At 43.9% G+C, this 12089-nt stretch overlaps 1 protein-coding gene across 2 annotated transcripts in view; it reads left to right on the forward strand.

Moving 5' to 3' along the window:
* The first annotated feature begins 1288 nt into the window (after window positions 1–1288).
* SNRK (SNF related kinase) overlaps window positions 1289–12089 on the forward strand; it is a 64880-nt gene continuing 54079 nt past the window's right edge. The window contains exon 1 of one of the 2 annotated variants that reach the window (XM_083188675.1): window positions 1289–1636. The gene's annotated coding sequence lies outside the window, so the exon portion shown is untranslated. The remainder of the gene's footprint in view (window positions 1637–12089) is intronic. The other variant, XM_083188676.1, reaches the window with a different exon arrangement.

Consider the following 12089-nt stretch of genomic DNA (forward strand, 5'->3'; position numbering starts at 1 on the left):
ATGGAAGTGTGCAGTAATTTGTAAATTTCTTTTTTTAAAAGAGGTGTTAGGTCCCCCATAGCATAACTAGCCCTGGGCTCATTGAGCCGGTCCTGGTTCCCCAAAAATGGGGGAAAAATGTCGTAGGGATCCCTCATATTTAAGAAACCAGGACCAGGTTCTTGATCCAGTCCTGGGTCCTAAAATACTGGTGACAAAAATGTAAGGGTGCCATGCCAGCAGTGTCATGCACAGTCAGGGGTCAGCCCTGGATGGGGTACCTGGGGAAGTGGGGACCCACAAATAAAGGGGTCCCCCCAGGCTTCACCCATCAAGGGCTGCAGCCTGGGCCTGTCCCCGGCATCCCTTTACTAAGATGGCCGATGGGACATGGACTGTGCATGTGAGACCATGTGCTGTTCTTGCCGGTGGTGTGTGACATACTGCAGGAACATGCAGCAAAACTTCCTCTGGGGTGTGAGCACAGCTGTTACTACCACTGTCGACCTTTTGTCAATGTGGACCTAGTGCATGTCCACCTTCAGGTGTCGACTAATTGCCCGTCGAGCTAGACAGTAGATCAACCAGAACAGTGGCGGAACTCCCGGAGGCAATGGAGTCATTTGCTGGCGGGCGCCAGCCTCAAAGGGGGCACTGGCTTCATTGCCTCCTGATGTTCTTTTTTCTGAGCTAGGAGTTGGACGCCCGTGTGGGTGAGAGAAGTGCCCCGGGCCCCAGCACAAACCGGACAGCCAATTGTATGCTGAGCCGGGTCCCCACTCTTTAGATATGCACTAGCGGCAACACACTCAGGCAGCGGGACATTCCTACCACATGAGTGTGTGTGTACATGTGGTAGGAAATACAAATTGTAAGCTCCACTGGGGCAGGCAGTGACTGATGTGAATGTTCAAATATTCTCTGTAAAGCGCTGCGGACTCTGTGTGCGCTATATAAATAACTGTTAATAAATAAATTATGCTCTGAGGTGTAAAATTACTAATACTAATGGAAATAAATTATGTTGCTCATAGTAACCAATCAGATTCTATAATTTTCTGCGATAGAGAAATAATAGAATGTGATTGGTTGTTATTTTTAGAAGGTTTTGTAAATATATCTAGTCTACCCATAAAGTGTTTTCCACCAAACTGCTTTCAATAAAGCTTTGCAACAAAATGCATCAGCAGCAGGCTGACAGACACGCCTACAGGTCTCACATTATTGGGTGCTGTATGACCACGCCCCTTCCTCTCTGTGATGCGGTCGGCAGCACTCAGACACGCCCATCTCCATGGACGTCACAGAAGGGCGGGTCTCCCGGCGACGAGTGCGGCTGCGCAGCGGGGTCGCTTCTTACCCTGCAGTCGTTCACAATAACAGCAGCGGCAGCAGTAGCACTTCCATCATGCTGGCGAGCAGCAGTGCCAGTCCCAGCTGCTGTCGCGCAATGGGGGAGCGACAATAATCGTACACCAACCAACGGGGCCTGGGGGACACACCGCACCCGCCGCCAGCTCGGATCATCATCATCTATTATACCCTCCAGGAGGACGTGTCCCACCACCACCCTGCCTCACCCGCGGATCAGTACTGTCCGGCCACCCGCTGGAGAGACCTGGCTTCCCCGGCCTACCTTCTGCTCCGGCCCGTGGATGTAAGTGAGCTGCAGCCCTCCCTCCCTCTCCGCAGCGGCCGCCCTGTCCCCCTCCTCCTCTCTGTGCAGCGAACCCCCATGTTCCCGTCGCCAGAGCTGTGTGCCCGTTCTAGGGGTGCTGTGTGACCGTTCTAGGGGTGTTGTGTGTGTATGTGCTGCACCGTCTCCTGCTGGAGGCTGGCAAGTCATGGGCATCTCCATTCAGTCTGCTGTCATGTACCTCCTTCATTCAGAAACATACTATGCCCCAGTGCCCGCAGCTGGGTGAAATTAGTGGCTGCATTCATGTGTCAGCTTATATCCTGCAGATATCATAGGTGGAAGTATGATACTCACATCATGCCAGAGATATGCGCAGTAAGATTTATGCAGGGAATGTGCCACTGGTGTGTAATATATGCATACATACAGGCTGTGTGTATGTATGTATATGCGTATATATTTATACACAACACACCAGTGATTATTATTTCACGATGTACTGCATGCACATAGCTGTACTTATGCATGTCCAGGGTCATGGTATAGATGGAGGTGATCAGATCACTGAGTGGTGAGCAGATTGTGTTTACCCATCTGCTGCTGACAGTGTATTAAGAAGGGCTTGTTCTGCACAGGCTTTCCATTCACATTGTTGCTGTTTGGTATCCTTGCTCGGTGGCAGACTGTTGCCTTGCTTGGGGCATACACTATTTCCCATGACTGCACATTTCATTTGCGACAGATGCAGGTCTGATGCAAAATCTCCATTTCTCTGTATACTGTACAGTATATGTGGAATATATATATATATATATATATATATATATATATATATATATATATATATATATATATATATATATATATATATATGTGTGTTTTTTTTTTTTTCTTGAGACATGCATGTATCAAGACAATATGCAAGACATCCTTGTCTTATTATGATACACAAAAATAACTTTTTGTTATTGTTTAATGAATCCTATTTTGCATGTACAAATAATTTTTAGCTGATCTGCACAATTCTTCCATGATGTCTTTTGGAACATGTACAGTGAATAGACGTGAATAGACGTATCTGCTTTGTTTCAAGAAAAGTATCTCTTTTGGTAAATGGTGTTCTCTGTACATTTTATAATACAGATAGACAATGATATATAACCACTTGTATAAAAACTGTTAACTTGTAGATGCTAGGAGAAAAATAGGTTTCTGTTCATATGCACCAATGTTTCTAAATAGATTGTAGGAATGAGTAAAAGAAAGGTGTTTTGTGGTAAACTTCTATTTTGTTTATATATGTAGTTTTACGTTTACTCACGAATACACAACACAGAAAATTATTGACCATACTTAAAATTAGGAGATTCCAGCCTAGTGACATCTGTAAAATGTAGGTTTAGTATTCTTGTATGCCACAAGGCCCTTGGGTTTACATATAATATATAATCTGAAAATCGATGTTGGCTTTGGCTATTGGAATACTGTTGTGTTTATGTAACAAAAGCTGTGCAGGGTAATTTTGTTTGATACATCTGTTAGTGGCGCAGTTTGTTAACAGTGTAACTTCAGACTGGCAATTTTAGGATGGTCTTTGAACTTTGAGCGCAGCCAAGTCTCAGACATACAGAACTTTATGGTGGGAACCCCATGTCAAAAAGTCTGCTTCCATCTTTTTTAAAATCTGCAATTGCATTGTGCATCTCCATTTTTAGTGCTTATCTGTCTCACACGCCTGTATATTGATCTCAATATCCTAATTTTTGCTTGTGTTATCATTGCAAAGTAGTGGCTTGTAGTTTGTGTTATTTTAATATACAAGAGACCTGTCCTTTCAAGTTAATGTTATGTATTAATTCAGAGTATGCCATGAAACCTGTGGCTCCTCCCCCTACTTTTAAATCTCTTTTCCAAAATTTGTCTGCATACTTCACACAAATGATGTGTCTACTAGGTGATTAATCGCGCCCTACGGGCGCTCTTTGCAACGTCCTAAGGGGCTCCGCCCCCACAACCTGTGGACTTTTGTATTGCGTGAAATATAGTGTGCTGTGGGTGCGGTGATGATGGGGGGGAGCTGGAGAGTGTGTGCGGGTGCAGTGGGTGGGGTAGGGGCCTGTGGGAGGGTAGTGTGGGTGCTAGAGGTGTGAGGGCGGTGGGTTGTGGAGGTTCGTGTGCAGGGATACTGTCTATGGGAGTGGCGGGCGGCAGCGAATGGTGGAGGTGCGGGTGGGTGGATGGCAAAGCTGTGTGCTCACATGCACACAACAGTGGCAGCAAAGCAGTGACTACAGTTTGTGCAGTGACTTTCAGCAGCTAGGCACTATATGCAACAGGTGTTAGTGCCTGTTGACATGCCCCATTTGCTGCACTGCGGGCCAGTGGGACCTATGTTACAACTTTCAAAAATCCTTTCTGGGAAGCGTGTTGGAGAGTGACATGCAGCAGCGCCCCAGGTACCTGTAGCAGGGCTGGGGTGGGTGCTGCACTGCATGGCTGTAACGGCGGTGGTGGGCCCGGCTGCTCGGAAAGATGACGGCACCAGCGCTCTGCTAGGTAAGGGCCAGGCCGCACAGTATGTGTAAGGATTGGAGGGGGTGGGGGCGGCTGATGATTGAAGTGGGGAGTGTTAGAAGGAGGCGGGTGGACTGGATGGAGGGCGGTACCTCAGCAGCAGCATGGCGTGCTGTCTGAGGGGAGAAGCATGTATTGTGTGCGGGCTCGCCCCTCACACTACTGTTTTGCAAGTATATGATCTTAATTGAGAACTTTTGTTATCTCTTATATATTTAGCCCAGAACTGTCAATCCATGACTCCGCCCAGCGTTATACACACAGTCCCAGATTGACAGATCTGGCTAAATACATAAGAGATTATTGCAGTACCTTTTTTTTAATCTGTATTCAGTTGCCCTTGTATGTGTAACCAGTCATTTTATTTTCACAATGTTTACACTTTGTAAAATGTTAGTTTTTAATTGGAAACTTTTATCCATAAACTACTACTCAGTGTAGTTAACATGTTATACAGGCTTGTGTGGTTGTCAAAGGAGAGGATCCTGGAGTCGCTGTTAAATCTATCTATCATTGCTGAATTCTGTTGACTAGAGGGGCCCATACATCTGACACGTTTCAGTGTGTCTCCCTGTTTTGCTGATGACTAGGTCAGGGGATTTGGGAAATCCAACATCCTCGATTCTCCAGTTCTGACTACAAAATTACTTGAATCAACTAATTTGGGATTTTTAACATTCAGTTCTAATGGATGATTTAATTATGGCATTTCTACATGGTGACGTTTCAAATGATGAGTCTGTACACAATATGAGTGTGTTGGTGCCTGTTGACGTTCTGCCATTGTGGCGTTACATTTCTGAATGACGACATGGTTACTGTCAACCAATCAGCTAGGTATGCCATAAACATTCTGGTGGCATTTTAGTTCTTTACTATTAGGTACAAAGCTGAGTGAAAATCTACATTCATACAGTGTCATTAGAGTGATCCTCGACGTCCATTCAGGCACATTGCCTAGTATTCGAGTAACCCCCAGGAGTAAATTCAATTGATTGTGATGCTCGCGTCTCAGGTATTCATGCATTTTGTTTTTTGGGGTGCCAGGCAAACAAAAATGTGTAGTACAGTATATGGTGAGATTACTAAAGACACTTAAAGTATAAAAAGATGGAGGAGGCTGTCTGAATCTGATCTAGATGCCACCTTCTATTAATAAGAAGGGTCTTCCACAGTTTGATCTTCAGAGAGGGCCATGGGAAATCATCACAATAGGTTGCAATCTGTGATCTAGCATGTAAAAATCAATGACCAGGTATTCTTGCTAAAGACAAAGCATTTGTTATTTTGCCAGATTATATATTTGGCCGTGATTAGTTTTAGCAGCGCTAGAAGATGGCTGCATAGATCACCAATATTAGTATCTTTAGTGATTGGTTAGAAATTCCTTAACACACAGCTAAGGGCCTAATTCAGCTGGGTTAGCAGAAGCGATCCACAGCATAGTTTCCAATGGTGGGGTACTGCGCATGTGCAGGATGGGTCCTGCGATTTGCTTTGTGAAACTTCGATCACCTCTTCCTGATTGAAAGGCGCAGGCATTTCGGGAAACGGGTTGTCTTGCCCCCGTTTTCCGGAAGTGGCCAGGCCAATTTTCTTGGCCTTGCAAGCTCGGTTGCGACAGGCTTCCTGTCTACGGGCAGACTTAGGGCAGTATTCAATGAGAAAAATTCGCTGTGATTTCTGGAGAGTTTGTGCTTTTCACGCGGTGGAGAGAGGTTTTTTTTCTCCAAAGGCGAGCCACCCTATTCAATGTGAAATATTCTCCGTCTTTCTAAGTGATTCTCGCCGTCTCTCTCCGTGTAGAAATTCTCCATCTTTTGATGGAGAGCAGGAATGTGAACTTTTAAACTAAAAGGGTGTTTTTTTTAATTTTGGTGTCAAAAAATCAGGTTTTTTTTTCTGTGAAGGGCCATGTTATTTTTATTCATGTGCCTATAGCACATGAATATATATTTAATTTTTAAAAAAATATTTTTTTACATTTTTTTTTTTTTTTTACACAGTGCAGCCAGCAGGGGGCCGGAGCGCTCGAGCCGCTCATTAGATATTCATATATTCACTGCACCCGAAGCACGTTCGGGTACAGTGAATACTGGGTCCCCCGCTGGCTATAGGGGGGGCAGCCTGTGCTGCCTGGGTCCAGGGGAGCCCTGCTCCCCACCCCATATCCCCTGCAGCAGCCAAGAGAGACTTTAATCTCTCTTGGCTGCTACGTCCCCCGGCTCCCTGACAGCTCCCTGCCGCGGACGCTCGTCCGCTGCAGGGGTTAAGACTCGCCGCGAGTGGCGGCGAGTCTTAAAAACGTTGAATAGTGGGAGCAGGAGTGGCAGCGAGCCCTCCGGAACACGGAGAGTGCACGGCGAGCAAAAAAAAATGCTCGCCGTGCACGGAGAATATTTCCATTGAATACTGCCCTTAGACTACATATTTCCATTGAATACTGCCCTTAGACTACAGTCACAGAGGGACACCGTGACCGATGGTCGTGATGTTCCTTCTGAACTGTGACCATAAATTTAGGAATGCACCTCCTCCTGCTCTTGCATTGCTAATGGGTTACATATGCTAAGCTGCTGCAAGAAGATTATCATATGCGATCCTTGCTGAATTAGGCCCTAAGCTCATTTTATTTATATATAACTTCACTTGAACTGCTGAAGTTAAATAATTTTCTTAAAGGGTCCTAACAACAAAAGAAAAAAACGTGGATCGCATTTGCGTCCATGCCGGGAAGCCATGTGAAAGTGTTAAATATCAGATTAATCCATCCAGTCTCCTGGCTCCTCCCCTTTTTCATCGAAGCTTTGGAACCGGTGGCCTGGAAACACATGTATAGTTTTGTTGTACATATTTCTCCAAACTTGTACACGAGTAATCTTGCTACACTGTTTTTGGGGGAAAAAATATTCTGTCTTTTTTGCCATAATGCTATAGGCTCAAGTCTGGAATTAATAAAATCATATTTGTTACATGCTTTTAATAATAAGCATCTGCAGTGTTTTAGATGGAGTCCATGCTGTGATCCCTGGGGCATCATGGTCAGGGGTGAAAATAACAACTTGGGACCATAATACATGGCAATTGAAATGTCTAAATATAAACCATTTAGTGTTAAGCAGCTCTGTTAAAATGATCAAATATTATCTCTCCAACTAAACAAACAGCTGAAGCTTCCTTATCTTTCCAACTGTTTCCTAATGGGATCTGATACAGGTCAACACAAAATATGAAAACTACTGTGTCCGATATACTGTAGCATGTATAGCATTCTACCTCTCTGCCCTGCACAAATCATTTTTTTATGGACTCTGTGCATGGGAACCTTGTAAAAACAGAAATAGGCTTTTCCCAAACTGTTGCCACAAAGTTGTATCATACCGCATTTAGATCTCCCTTCGCTGTAACTAAAAGGCCAGTACCAAACCGTTATAAAATAGCCTAAGTCCATTATTTCTCCTACAATAAAGTATACAGCTGGTAGTATCCCTCAAAACACACTTTTTTCGACTAGCCTATCCCTCCTCCTAACCTCTTTTTATCCTTCCTCCGTTCCTACTTATCCTATTGTGTTTCGTTCGTCCACCCACCTATTTTTAGTATGTTAACTCTTATGAGTAGGGTCCTCCTTCCTCACATACTCACCCTACCTCATTACCTCACCTGTGCTCCTGTCCTGTTCTTCCCTTCCTCTACTTCATCTTCAGTCTCCTCGACAATTTTGACACCTACTTCTGAACTGATGCTGATTTTAGTTCTACCAGCTATACCCCTATTTATACTGTATTTTTTTTAACACACCGTGTACGTTACCTTGTAATTTGTTTTTTTGTTTGCTATGTACGGCGCTACGGACACTTTGCGGCGCCTTATAAATGAAAGTACTACTACTACTAGTATGTATTTAGCAGGGATTGCATTCCTGTCTTCAGTTCGATATCTGCAGCTGCTGTGATCCGGCGGAGTGTCGGCATCGACAGGGAGGGAGTTACGGTGCAGCGGCCATGCTACATTGAGCAACGTGGCCATCGTTCCGAGATAGTAGAAATAGACTGTGCTGCCCAGTATATTTATACCTTCAATTCCGATGCCGTGCAATGGGATCAAATCATGATTGGGTGCAGCAAAACAGTGTGCGATTTGCACTTACTTGCTATCAAGTTGTGTGTGTGCAATGCTTGCAGGTATTAATGACCTATTTAGCATCATACAAACCGCTTTCTAACAGCAAAAGTATATGTAGAAGTACACTTGACAAAATGTTTGAAGTTCTATTAAAGTGACTATTGCTCAGATTTTTCTCTACTATTTATAACCCAGCAAAGCTGCATAGACAGCAACTGGCATTTTCTACAAAATGAAAGATTTATTCTTGTAGCGGACATGGCACTTTCTTGCCGCTGTCTCTTGCACATCTACTTCTGCGCCTGCTGATAGTTTAGATGATATCAAAATGAAGAGCGTGTGACTTTGACAAAGCAATTTGTAATAGGGATAAAAAAAGGAGGATCCTGAAGGTGTTTTTATTATTATATGCAATGTATTTTAGAGATGGAATTGTGGATATGTATAGATCTTCTATCTGCAGTATGAGTTTTTAGATGTACCTATGTTTACAGAATAGTTCAGTCATGTATGTTGGTAAAGCTTCTAAAGTTCACCTTCAAGTTAATCAAATTGTATGGTTAACTGTTTCATCGAGATGTTTGATTTTAACAAAAAGAAAAACCCATTTATTTTTCAATTGCTGCCCCTCCCCTGCTGGGCATCTATCGGAGCTATTCAATTGTTGCTCTGATCAATGACCATTCGCATGTTACACGGTTGACACAGCTTCGAGTCTCTTGTCTGTCTCTTTAACATACGGGTTTGGGTGCCAAAAGCATGGACTGTGAACACTTCCTTTTTTTTTTTTTTTTTTTTTTGCCCCTTGGGAGGCTAAAAGTAAGAAACATGTATTCTGTGGGTTATGGGCATCTATTGGCGAAACAATTGCATAGCTTCATTAGACAACCAGCAAGGGGTGTGTGGTACAATTGAATTACCCCCAAATACTTTGATTTCTAGGAGGTGAGCCACCTCTACTTCTGATTTCCATGCCAGGGAACACATATTTATTGGGCTTATGCTCGCCACACATCAGTCCAACTTTACTCCAACCATCCAACTAGTTGCGTGGATGGAATAAAAATATGGTACTGGATGAGAGCAATCAGAAATGTGCTCACTATCCCAGGAAAATAGACAAAAACATTTAGTCAAATTGTTTAAATCAAACAGGTTCAACTACAGTACCGTGTCTGAGTGACAGTTTTTGTCCTTTTCCAGATTTTGGGAGCAAATTTCTGAAGTAAATATTACATTTGCTCCTATCCAGTACCATATTTTTATTCCATCCAATCAACTAGTTGGATGGTTGGAGGAAAGTTGGTCTGATGTGTGGCCAGCATAAAGTAACCTAGTGAAGTCTCTGAATTGCCTTTTTTAGCCTTCCCTAGCTGCCTTTTTTTTTTTTCTTTTCCTCACCTGGTGAGCTGCACCTTACTACTCTGATGAGAGTTGTTGGTTTTAGTACAGTGCTTTTTACAATTGACCTGAATATTAATGGCAATGATGCCCCTCAAGCACAATAGCTGATAACTGGAGGAACTATTTAAGTATTGTGTGTATGGGGCATTGGTGTTTCCTGCAGGACTGCTAATTTAATTACAATGAAAAGCATGAATGGGCGTCAGGACTCAGAACATCTGTTTTGCAGTTTTTGATAGAGCTTTGAGTTTGCAGTGAAACTGTAGAAGGATTTTATCCTGCAATAACTTTCTAGTGCATTGTGTTGGTGACCACTTGCTCAAGGGATTGATTTATCAATCATGGCCATAGCAACCAAGCAGATTAAAGCTTACTATACATTAGCATGTGGATGATATGCTTACAGCTTTACTTGCACTTCAGTCACCAGGGTACATATTTTTGGGGATGCAGATTTCTATAGCCCTTTTTTTTTTTTTTCCCTATAGTGGATCCAGTTCCATTCAGTGAAGTGCATAAAATAATTTGGACATCGTTTCCCCTGCCATGTCAAGCAGACAGCTATTTTCGTTGCCTGCAACTTGGGGAGACAAAAGCCTCTTGTCAGAGGGCAACAAGCAGCTGACACTGGGATTTGAACTGGGGACTCTGAATAAGAGAGACATTGAGAAACTTGTTAAAGGCCTCCGTTTAAAACCCCGTGTCAGCTGCTTGTATCCGTCATACAAGTTCCTTTTTGTCTCACCCTTTGTCCCAGCCAACAAAAATGTATTGTATGCCTGATTGGGAAGGGAACTCTCTGGATAAATCATTGTTCCCCACTGTCAGTACATTGAGCCACTGGGCTGCTCCTCCTTTATCCCCACAAACAAAAAGCGTTGCAGTCTTTGTGAAGTTGCATTGACTACTATGCTGAAATAACAAGTCACAACTATAGTAAAGTGCTTCATGTTACCCTAATAAGCTACATAACAATATCGATTTATACTTATTCCACTATGCCACTAAAATAATGCTCTTCATAGCTAATTACATTTTTTGGTACTTGTTTCCTAGCACGGCCACAATCGCGGGCATCGTGTGTCATTTTTAGTGGTATACGACGCGACCGACGCGATGCCCCCGATTTTCCCATTGAAATGCATTAAAAATAGTCAAAATCGCGTCGGTCGCGTCGTATGCGGCTAAAAAAGCCGTAAATGGTCCAGACGCGATGCCCACGATTTCCCCATAGGAAACAATGTTAAATGGCTCAATGTACCCGCGATGCCCCCGATTTTCTCATAGGGAACAATGTTAAATACCTCAATTTCACCAAATCATCATAGGGAACAATGGTAAATGGGCCAGAAAGCCCCAAAAACACCCCAGAACAGTGAAATGTCCCCCCAAAAGTACTTTACGCCACCCCACGATCAACGCGAACCCGAAGCGTGGCGAGTGCAGCGGTACGCGTCCTCCGACCTTTTCATACCCCCACTATCCATGTCGGCGTGGAGTTGAGAATAGAATAGTGTAGCGAGCCACCGAGCCCGAAGCGTGGCGAGCGCACGCGGATACCTTCACAGGTAAACGCGTCCCTTCGCGGGCTTCACAGGTATCCGCGTCCCCTCGCGGGGCTCGCCACGCTTCGGGCTCGGTGGCTCGCTGCGCTCGCCACACTATTCTATTCTCAACTCCACGCCGACGTGGATAGTGGGGGTATGAAAAGGTCGGAGGACGCGTACCGCCGCCGCTCGCCACGCTTTGGGTTCGCGTTGATCGTGGGGTGGCGTAAAATACTTTTGGGGGGACATTTCACTGTTCAGGGGTGTTTTGGGGGGGTTTATGGCCCATTTAACATTGTTCCCTATGATGATTTGGGTAAATTGACCCATTTAACATTGTTTCCTATGGGAAATCGGGGGCATCGCGGCTAAATTGAGGCATTTAACATTGTTCCCTATGGGGAAATCGCGACCATCACACCCGATATTTTTTTTTTTTTTTTTTAGTGCTTGCGATGCCCCCGATCATGATCGTTGTGGCCGTGCTAGGAAACAAGTACCCATTTTTTGAACAGGTTGATTTTATAGCTAGTATAAGTAACTTCTTGCTTGGGTGTAATAGAATTATGCACGTTGTGGATAAAACAAAGTGGTAAATGTCTTATATTTGCTGGCCTCAAAATTTTTTGGGGGGTTTTAATTTCCAGATTTGAATAAGTCTGAAGGGAAAAACATTACTTTGTCAAACTTGGAACACGCATCCCTGATTTCTTGCTTCGTCGTACATGCACATTTTTGTGCTTTAGTGAGTTCTGGGACTGTGTTGTGAAACAGTCTAGAACTTGTGCTTATTTAAGGTTTGTTGTAATTGCTGCCCTGAC

This window comes from Crinia signifera, chromosome 5 (genome assembly GCF_055691185.1).
Source record: "Crinia signifera chromosome 5, ASM5569118v1, whole genome shotgun sequence".
NCBI classification, from domain to species: Eukaryota; Metazoa; Chordata; class Amphibia; order Anura; family Myobatrachidae; genus Crinia; species Crinia signifera.